Below are 9951 nucleotides of genomic sequence, written 5' to 3' on the forward strand. Positions count from 1 at the left end.
GAGATCCCCATAGATCTTCTCTTGATACAAGGGATTTGTTCCAACAAGATCTCATCTTATCCATTTGTTATGAAACAACTTTTCATAGCCAATTCAAATTCGAATTCAAACATTTAAATTCAAACGTTCAAACATTTAAATTCTAAATTCAAATTCAAATTTCAAATTCAAATTTCAAATTTCAAATTTCAAATCCAAAATTCAAATTTCAAATTTCAAATTCAAAATTCGAATTTCAAAATTCAAATTCAAAATTTAAAATTCAAAATTCAAATTTCAAATTCAAAATTCAAAATTTAAATATTTGATAATTAATTTAACTAATTAAATTAATTAGTAATGTCTTGGACCATCCAAGCCCATTAACAATACCATGCGCCCTCTCCCTCTTAGGTGGGCTTCCAAACTTTATCTTGGGCTAACAACCATTATTAGGCCCAATACCTTTAATGCTATATCATCATGACGTTAAGGTGTTAGTGCGTGACCCATTAGGTCCAACATAGCCACTAACATAAATGGGCTCGGGCCCAACAAGCCCACAACCCATTTAATGACAACACGGAGCACTAGCAATGCTTTGTTGCCCCAGAGCTAGTTAGATTAATGACTTGATCATCCTATTACACATATTTGGTTGCCGTATGTATTTCTTTTCGTCTCGGTTACCTTCCCATAAAACCTAGGGTAAGGAAGCGTATCAACCCTTGCGGTTTAGGGTAAGCTTTATTCGAAATAGGGAATCTTCAATTTACTGACTCTAAAGGCAGATCATCTCATGATCTCTTTTACTATGCATAGATTCCCGAGTCCCTGTAAATGTCATCCCGATTTCTCCGGTTTACAGATAACCTAATCTCTCACAGAGATTTGACGAATTCCTTCAGCTTATCACCCTAGCCCTGTGCTCTTTCAGGATAAGCCCAACAGTATACCTATGAGTCTTCATGTTTCAGGCATACGAGGTATAGAGTCAAAACATGCCTTCTAGAACACAGTCTAGGTAATAACTTCTGGTCTAAGGAAAGACATACTCAAATATAAAGACACTACTCTAATGATACTCTCTGTGAGATTTCCTCATAGAGTCTCTTTTGTGGGTCTATTCAGTGCGAGCTATACTTTTATAGATCCACCCACGACTTTAGCTAAGACATCTCCATATCTGTAGCTCATGAGGTCTTTACCTTGCATCCGAATACAAGTAGATAAGTCGTGCTAGTCTTACCCGAGATCACTGATCCCCATTCTCAGCGTCTCTAGACTAGGAACATAAAATTAGGAATAAATATCCAGTATCCTTGAATCCTCATGATCGTGATCTCATCACAGATACTCAAGAGATATCTATTTTATTCCAAGGGGTTTATCCAGTTACTCATATAAAATATTAACAGTAATATTGAGACAAAATATGAAACAGGATAAATAACGCTTTTATTTATTTGCGACAATACAAAGGTCCACGTATGTCCTAATCTAATTAAAAGATTGTCTCTAGGACATCCATATACTAACAAGCTCCCACATGGCCTAGAGCCAATCAGACCTAAGTCGTATACCCAAAGCCTCATAATGACTATCATGTTTTCTCTGAGAAACAGCCTTTGTCAGAGAATCGACTAGGTTATCATCCACACTTGGAACCACCCTAAGTTCATATATGAACTTCAGGATCCACACGGCCTCCTTAGCTGCTTCTGAAGCAGCTATATATTCAGCTTCTGTCGTTGAATCTGCTGTTGTCTCCTTCTTGGACCTCCTCCAAGATACTGCCCCATCATTTAAGGTGAATACGAACCCTGACTATGACTTGCAGTCATCTTTGTCACTCTGAAAGCTGGCATCAGTGAACCCTTTCACTGTTAGCTCATCAACCTCACCATAGACCAGAAACGTATCCTTAGTTCTTCTTAAGTATTTAAGGATGGTCTTGACTGCTGTCCAGCGACCCTCTCCAGGGTCCGACTGGTATCTGCTCGTAATGCTCAAAGCATATGAGACATCTGGTCTCGTATATATCATGGCATACATGATGGATCCAATAGTCGAAGCGTATGGAATTCCACTCATGCGATCCTTCTCAGGCTGTGACTTAGGACACATAGCCTTTGAAAGATGTACCCCATGAATGACGGGAAGAAAACCCCTTTTCGACCCTTCCATGCTAAACCTCTTTAGCATCTTGTCAACATACGTGGATTGAGATAAACCCAGCAGCCTCTTGGATCTATCTTTATAGATCTTTATACCAAGTATAAAGGCCGCTTCTCCCAAATCCTTCATGGTGAAGCATTTTGAAAGCCACTCTTTCGTTATTTGTAATGTGGGGATGTCATCTCCTATTAACAATATGTCATCTACACAAAGTACCAGGAAGACGACATTACTCCCACTAACCTTCTTGTAAACACAAGGTTCATCCTCGTTCTTGATAAAACCGTTACTCTTAACGACTTCATCAAAACGAATATTCCAACTCCTTGATGCTTGCTTTAGCCCATATATCGACCTTTGAAGTTTGCATACCATATGCTCATGATCTTTGATTTCAAAGCCCTCAGGTTGTGTCATGTACACTTCTTCCTTCAAGAACCCATTCAAGAAGGCGGTCTTGACATCCATTTGCCAAATTTCATAGTCGTGATATGCCGCTATTGCAAGCATGATCCTAATAGATTTGATCATGGAAACAGGCGAGAAAGTCGCATCATAGTCAACTCCTTGTCTTTGACGATACCCTTTCGCAACCAACCTAGATTTGTAGGTCTGAACGTTGCCATCTGCATCAGTCTTTCTTTTAAAGACCCATTTGTTACCGATAGGAACTATTCCTTGCGGTTTAGGAACCAAGGTCTATACCTTGTTTTGATACATCGAATCCATTTCAGATTCCATGGCTTCAAGCCATCTAGAAGAGTCAACATCCTTGACTGCCTCTTCGTAGTTACTTGGTTCATCATCCTCGACGGTTTACTGATTCTCAATCACAAACCCATACCTCTCAGGTGGATGGATGACCCTCATTGACCTACGGAGTTGTGTGTTTACTTCTCCATTGGAGAACGTCGCCTGCGGAGCAGACTCGGGTTCCTCAATCTGTTCATGTGGTTCTTGAACTTCTTCAAGATCAATCTTACTCCCACTGGCTCCTTGAGAGATCAAATCCTTCTCAAGGAACTCAGCATTCTTTGACACAAACACCTTGTGTTCATCCACGGAGTAAAAGTAGTATCCCTTAGTACCTTTGGGATACCCCCACAAATAAACATTTAGTACTCTTAGTACTAAGCTTGTCTGATGCCAACACTTTGACATAAGCTGGCGATCCCCATACCCTGAGGTAACTCAGGTTGGGTCTCTTACCATTCCATATCTCATATGGTGTGGTCTGAACAGATTTAGACGGTACCCTATTTATAAAGAATGCCGTTGTGTCTAAGGCATATCCCCAAAACGATTTTGGAAGTTGAGTCTCACTCATCATAGACTTGACCATGTCTAACAAGGTCCTGTTTCTCCTTTCGGAGACACCATTTTGGTGTGGTGTGTAAGGTGCAGTAAACTGCGAGAGAATTCCATTTTCTCTCAGATAATCCTGAAACTCATGGCTCAGATATTCACCACCACGATCTGATCGTAATGTCTTAATCATCTTGCCACGCTATTTCTCTACTTCATTCCTAAACTCCTTGAACTTTTCAAAGGCTTCAGATTTATATCTCAATAGGTACACGTACCCAAATCTTGATTTGTCATCAGTAAAGGTGATAAAATAGGAATATCCTCCTCTAGCCTCTATAGACATTGGTCCATAAACATCAGTGTGAATGAGTTCTAATAACTCACTAGCCCTATGACTATCAAGCCCTTTGGGCTTATGACAAGTCATTTTCCCAGCTAGACAAGATTCACATTGTCCATAGGATTCCAAATCCATGGAATCTAGGTATCCATTTGCATTCATCCTAAACAATCTTGTTTCGTTTATGTGCCCTAGTCTACAATGCCAAAGATAAGATTGATTATCTATCCTAGGTCGTTTCACGGCTATATTGAGCACTTCAGTTCCCATTTCCAGAACATACAATCCATTTATTAAAGAAGCAGTACCATAAACAATATCATTCGAAATGATAGAAAATGTACCAGTCTTAATACTAAAAGTAAAACCATCTTGTTCTAAACAAGAAATAGAAATAGTGTTTCTAGAAATGTTTGGAACATAAAGACAATTATTCAAATGCAATAAAAGGCCCGTAGCCAAAATGAGGTCGGCATCTCCAACAGAATGAGCAGCAACCCTTGCTCCATTGCCAACGCGGAGGTCCACCTCGTTTCTCTCCAATCTCCTTGGGCTACTAAGCACCTGCAACATATTGCAGATATGAGAACCATAACCGGTATCCAATACCCATGAGGTAGGATTAGCACAAGAATAATTTATCCAATCATGAAAGTACCTGAGGTAGAAGCATCACCATGCTTCTTGTCCTTCAACTCTTCAGGTAGTCTGGACAATTCCTCTTCCAATGGCCTTTCTTGCCACAATGGAAGCACTCAGCATCGCTTTTGTCCTTGGATGCATTCTTACCCTTCTTTTAAAATTATAAAGTCTTATAAAGTCTCTCAAATTCTAAAATGTCTTTTAAAATTTCTAGGATTTTTTATATCAAAAAACTCTTTTAAAATCCTAATCCAATACACCCCTAAGACATGCAAAAATAATCAGAATATAAGAAAGGGATTGGGGTTTCTTCTTCTAGTTCCGCATTCCTCCTCTTACACCGTCACTTTATATTTTTCTCAGTTCTTCAGCTTTGGTTCACTTGAAAACTCGTCAACGTCATTGTGAAAGGGTGTTCCTCCAGCACAAGGTATTACTACTAATACTACTATGCTAATCGCCTCATCGTTTTCTTCTTTTTTGAAAAATTTCATCGTTTAATCCTCAGCTTTGATTGAATGAAAGAATATAAGAACAAGGACAAAATATTTTTCCTACTCGTGCAAAAAAAAGTTATTGGCAACCTGGAAATATCATTGAGCATGATAAATAATCGTTTTATAAGAATTATGTTGTAGGAAGAGTGATCGTATTAAGTGTCGTAATTTTTTTTTCTTCAACTTTTTTTTGTCATGTTAAATGTTAAACGATGAATGAAAAACCTTTTTTTTTATTTTTTCTTGGCTTCTGGTTATTTTTTTTTCTTCAACTTTTTTGTGTCATGTTGGGTATGGCTCATATTTTGCATGCTGATGATGTCCTAATTATCGGGGTAAGCAAAAAGGCAACTGGGGTTAGCAGTTTGGGCTTGGGCCCATGAATAGCTGCTGTTAGGGTTTTCTAATCCTGTTTATATTTTACTTGTAAACCAAGTGACTCGTAACTAGTGGCGGTGAGGAGAATATAGTACATTGGCTGAACCAGGGTAAATCATAGTGCGAATCTCTCTACTCTTATCTCTCTCTCTCTCTTTTCTTGGTTTTGTGTCACTATCGATTTTTTTCAACACGCTCTAGTGTGTATTTGATTATCGACTTCATCATACAATTCTCATTTGCAGATGTCACATCAATCAGAACGTATACGTGAGTCTGACTTCAAGTACTACGAGCGTAGATATTATGATGATTTGAAGAATGGTTGCTTTACAATCAAAATCTCAAATTCAACATATAGGTGTCCCTTTTGCCTGGACAGGCAGGATTACTCCTCGAGTGAGCTTTTAAAACATGCATCAAGATTTGCCAAGGGTTCACATAGCAGAGAGATAGAAGATAGAGCGAAGCACTCTGCCCTTCAGTTATACATTGAAAGGTATCATGATGTGAATATTACATCCGAACCTGTTGCAAGGATCAATTATTTGTCTGGCCTTGGAAGGGTATTGTTGCTAACATTGCTACGGAAATTAAAACGGAAGGTATGTTGGAGAAAGTGGTACAAAACTAAGGGAGGAGTTTACCCTAAAAGGATTTCGCCCCTTGAGAGTTCATCCTCTGTGGAACCATGATGGACATTCAGGCTTTGCCATTGTCGAATTCAGTATAGAATGGGATGGTTTCACCAATGCTATTAACTTTGAAAGGAGCTTTGAAGCGGAACATTGTGGTAAGAAGGATTACTACAGTTTAAAATGCCGAGGAGATAGACTCTACGGATGGTTGGCCCGCGATGACGACTATCACATGAATAGTATAATTGGTGTTCACCTTCGTAAAAAAGGGGACTTGAAAACTGTTTCTGAAAAACAAGCAGATGACAAAAGGAAAACATCACAGCTTGTCTCGAGTTTAGCTAATACCTTGAAAATGAAGAATAAGGAGTTGGAATGGGTACGAAGCAAATACGATGAGATTGATTTGTCCCTGAACAAAGTGATAGAACAGAAAGAGGAGATGATTAAATCATTTAATAATGGTATGTTGAAACTTCAAATGAATTGTTCTAGTTCGTGTGTGTGTGTTTTTTAATTTTTTTAATAGCTTACTGTGTTTCCCTTAGTTGATTGGTGATGTTTTTTTTTGTATGATTATATCTATCCTAATAGCTTGCTGTCTGTTTTACTCTTTAGTGAATTATTCTAGTTCTTTGTGATTTTCTAATCTTTATGGTAACTTACTGTGTTTGACCCTGTTCCATCAGAAATACAAAAGATGCAGCAGAGTGACCGTGATCATTTGGAGAAGATTCTTATGGATCATGAAAAAGCCAGATTGCGTCTGGAAGCTCAGAAGAAAGAGCTTCTGAACCGTGAGAAAGATCTGCAGAGGCGTCAAGAACGGAATGAAAATGAGAGAGAGAAGATATATCTGAAGAAGAAAAATGTAAACTATTTTGCCTGTGTAAATTTATCGATAAGCGAGTAATTTTGTGTCAAATTCCAAACACCACACCTAATTTTAATAATTTTAAGACTGATGAACTTTTTTCTTCATCTATTTTTTTTTGCAGAATGAGATGGCAATAATGGAGCAAAACAAGGCCGATGAGAAAATTATGCATTTGGCTGAAGAACAAAAGGCACAAATTCCATTTTCTTCTATCTGGGGTAGATAATTCAGTTAGATGTATCCATTTAAGATTTTGACTTGGTCATTTTGTGGTTGAAATTTGCAGAAACAAAAGGAGAAACTGCATAAAAAAATTCATGAACTACAAAGAAAACTCGATGCCAAACAAGCATTGGAATTGAAGATCGATCACATGAGGGGAGCTCTTCAAGTAATGAAACACATGGGGGAGGATGAAGATTTGGAGGAGAAGAAAAAATTGGATGCAATTAAATCGGATCTGCAGGAAAAGGAGAAGGAGTTGGAAGCAATGGAAGCACTTGAACAAACTCTTGTTGTCAAGGAACGTAAAACCAATGATGAATTGCAAGATGCTCGCAAGGAATTAATTAGTGTATGTATCTTTTTATGTGCATAAATGTGAATCTCTGCGATGTGATTATGTCTTTAGGCCTTCAATTCATTCAATGGTCTGAAAATCAACTTTGGAATATCTTCTCTAAATTATTTTCAAAACCAGGATAGAGGGCTTTTTTTGTATGAAATGCGTGGTAAACTCACCACAAATTAAGGTTGTTTGCATTTTTTTTTTCATGTTCCTTCTTTATAGGATCTGATGCTTAAAGTTAAACTTCTAGCAAAATAAGCTCTATAATTTCTTGGTACAAGTAAGCTCTATAATTTCAGTTAGCTTCTTGTGTTACTGTTGCTACCATGGTTTTGTCATTTGCGAGCCTTGGAGCAGTGGTAAGTTTGCTTCTTGTGACCAGAAGGTCATGAATTCAAGTTTGAGAAACAATCTCTTTGTAATATTGTAAGGATAAGGTTGCTTACAATCGATCTTTCATTCCTACCCTCGTACATCGGAAAGCCTTGTGCATTGTGGGTTTGGTTTTTCTCTTTTTTTTTCAATCTGATTTCCTTGTTCAAAGGGGATAGGGGAGATGACTCGGGCATTTATTGGTGTTAAAAGAATGGGGGAGCTTGATGGTAAGCCGTTTGAGAAAGCAGCTAAGAGAAAATTTTCTAATGATGAAGTGAATGTGAAAGCTGTGGAGTTGTGCTCACGGTGGGAGGCTTATCTTAGAGATCCAAGCTGGCATCCATATAAAGTTTTATTAGATAAAGCTGGGAACGCTAAGGTACAATAATCAAAATTACATGTGTTCAAATGGAAGTTATCTTTTTTATCTCTAGGAAATGTTCATGTGGTCATTTTAATTGCGGATGCCGGATATTATCTGATTGCCTCATTGTTCATGCTGATTATTGCTTAAAAAACAAAATGCATCATTTCGCAATAACTACGAAATAATAAGGTATTGCTTAAAAAACAATATTATCTTTTATATATCTCAACAGATTTATTGGCCGATCAAGGTGCCTATTGTTGTTCTATGCATGGTCCATGATCTAAGTCTATGTTGGATTTATTATGCAGGAAATTTTAGATGAAGAAGATGAAAAACTGAGAATATTAAAGGATGAGTTTGGTGATGAGGTCTTTCGAGCTGTGGCTACAGCTCTGACGGAGTTGAATGAGTACAATCCTAGTGGTAGATACCCATTACCTAGAATTTTAAGGAAGGAAGGAGGGCTTCATTGAAGGAGGGTGTTTCGCATATAATCAATCAATGGAAATTGTCAAAACGAAGGAAAACCTGAGGCTTCGTTTGAATGGATTAATTAGGACTGATATACAGAATTTAAAACCTGAAGCTTGATTTTGCATTTGTTATTATGGTATTCTTACAAGTACCATACTCAAGTATCCTACTTTATTTTTTTACACTAGCTGTTTAGAAGCTACGCTATTTTTATAGGTATAATATTCAAAGTGAATTATGAAAATATTTATCATATAACTATAAATATTTGTGAATCTATTTAACATAATAAGCAAGGGTTGTGTAAGAGATAATTTTATCTCGAAATAATAAATCCTAATAAACAATCAACAATACCCGTAAGACTTCAGATAAGAACAATCCATAATTCCTGCAAGAACAAAAAGAGTATCAGAGTAGTTTTCTCTTTCAACTTTCCAAAGGAAAGTAGTAGGTAACATTCAATAATACCCGTAAGACTTAAGAAAAAATAAAGAATCAATAACAAATAATAGTGTCACTGTAAATTTCTCTAATTTAGCTTTGAGGGAAGTACCGAAGTAGGTAACAGAAGTTATTTGCCACGTCTATCCTCTGACCAAAGTAAAGATATGGGTGGTGGGTGTTGGTAGTGTAGATCCGAAGATTAAGATCTTTCTCAAGGAATGATTTGTTTAGATTCTTTATTTATTCTATTCCTAATTTTTTGAACAAGTAATCAAACTAGTAAAACAAAATACACTTAGCTGAAATTGAGATTAAAAAATAATAATCAGAATATGAAATCAACAAGTACAAAGTATTCAAACAGTTTAGAATCAAGATTAAAACTCTAGAATTCTGATTTCAATGACTTTTCCTTAAAATATACATGTTTGCGTTTTAAATGTTATAGCAACTATCTTGATGAAACTTGATTTTTTGTAGAACCTGACTGAATTTTTCCAAACTCAGTTCTGAAAATGATTCAAATTAATCCCTTAATTTTGAATCAGTTCATTGATGACGTGTAATCAATTTCTACCCCAGATTATCCCTAATCTTGGAATCTTGAATTAATGAAATTCATAAACTCAAATTTTCCAATAATAGTTCATGCAAGAAATATCAAGCCCATTCCCGTGGAACTCAAACCAAGAAAGTTTCACTAATCAAACATCAAGAACATGCACAGCAATTTGAATCAATTAATGGATACTTGTAATCTTTATCAGAATTCTAGAAAAAGAAATTAGCAATGCATGTTGACGATTGAAGCAAGAATGAAAATTAACATAACAGAAACCATGTTTCTCATTCACGCAGATCAGAAATAGTAAGAGTTAAA

General features: G+C 36.8%; 1 pseudogene; it reads left to right on the plus strand.

The window, feature by feature from the left end:
- Window positions 1-5237: 5237 nt before the first annotated feature.
- On the plus strand, window positions 5238-8682 carry LOC133292197 (factor of DNA methylation 4-like; annotated as a pseudogene).
- The last annotated feature ends 1269 nt before the right edge of the window (window positions 8683-9951 follow it).

Source organism: Gastrolobium bilobum, unplaced genomic scaffold, assembly GCF_033153095.1.
Source record: "Gastrolobium bilobum isolate Gb01-03AN ecotype WA unplaced genomic scaffold, APGP_CSIRO_Gbil_v1 utg21072, whole genome shotgun sequence".
NCBI lineage: Eukaryota > Viridiplantae > Streptophyta > Magnoliopsida > Fabales > Fabaceae > Gastrolobium > Gastrolobium bilobum.